Raw genomic sequence first — 1,324 nt, 5'->3', positions numbered from 1 at the left:
AGGGCCTGTGAAGATTAGGACAGATAGTCAACTACCAGCATCAAAGTAGCATCCAAGAAGTACATAATTTGCTTCTCAATCTCAACACGATAATTGTCAAAGTACCTGAGTGCCACTTGATATGTACTATGTGGATATTAATGCATACCAACAAAGAATTCACAGGGATCATGGTCTTAGATTATGTAACTTGAAGTTGCTTTTTTGTAGAAAACTTTCTGAACATTTTTAGAGTTATTTAGAGAGTATTAGAAAAAAATTCAAATACTATTAATATATGTGCTTAACTCTACAAATACTACTCTTTCCAGACTTTCTCCAGGACTATTCCACAACAGTCCAGCATTTTTACCTGGTCACAAATGTATTTGTATTCATACCTTAAACTTTTCTCTTCAGGGGCTGGAGAGATAGCATGGAGGTAAGGCGTTTGTCTTTCATGCTGAAGGATGGTAGTTCAAATCCTGGCATCCCATATGGTCCCCTGTGCCTGCCACGGGTGATTTCTGAGCCTAGAGCCAGGAGTAGCCCCTGAGCATCGCCAAGTGTGACCCAAAAACAAACAAAAAAAAATTAAAAAAAAAAAACTTTTCTCTTCAAACAAGTGTATTGCTCAAAGCTATCATCACAGAAAACAGTATTCTCTGGCAATGCATTTCCTGTGACACCATCAGTATTGCTATTGTGAATTAATAGTTTGATCGCCAAACTACAAACTTACCTATTTTTAATTTTTTGTTGTTTTTTGTTTTGTTTTTGGGTCATACCCAGCAGTGCTCAGGAGTTACTCCTGGCTCTGCACTCAAAAGTCACTCCTGGCAGGCTTCGGATACCATATAGGATGTTAGGATTCGAACTGAGGTCCCTCATGTGTTAGACTCATACCACTGTGCTATTGCTCCGGCCCCTAAACTTACCTATTTTTAATACACACAATTTATTTACTATTTATTTTTAAAGGTAATAAATACTGAGAGACTATATTCAGGACATAGAGATATAAACTGAGTAAGTGGTGTAAGTGTATAATATATTGATGCTATACCTGCCAAATTTTAGATGCTAAGAAGTTTAGATGTTAAGTCAGAAAGGAATTTCTATTCTTACAATGCACTGTTGCTACCAATATTAATATTACTAGAAATGCTCAACTAATTATATGTTTCTGTTGCATAGGAAGTTGTGATTTATTTTATTTGAGATTTTCAGAAACTCAACACCTAAATGTTACAGACTCCCTGATAGCACCGAATCTGTAGAGGAATGTGCAAATTAGACAATTTGAAGTTAAAATACAGCCCAAGTGACAAATGGCAGTAGGTAC

The sequence above is a fragment of the Suncus etruscus genome, chromosome 8 (genome assembly GCF_024139225.1).
Source record: "Suncus etruscus isolate mSunEtr1 chromosome 8, mSunEtr1.pri.cur, whole genome shotgun sequence".
Classification (NCBI taxonomy): Eukaryota; Metazoa; Chordata; class Mammalia; order Eulipotyphla; family Soricidae; genus Suncus; species Suncus etruscus.
Note: the sequence above shows the minus strand (reverse complement) of the source record.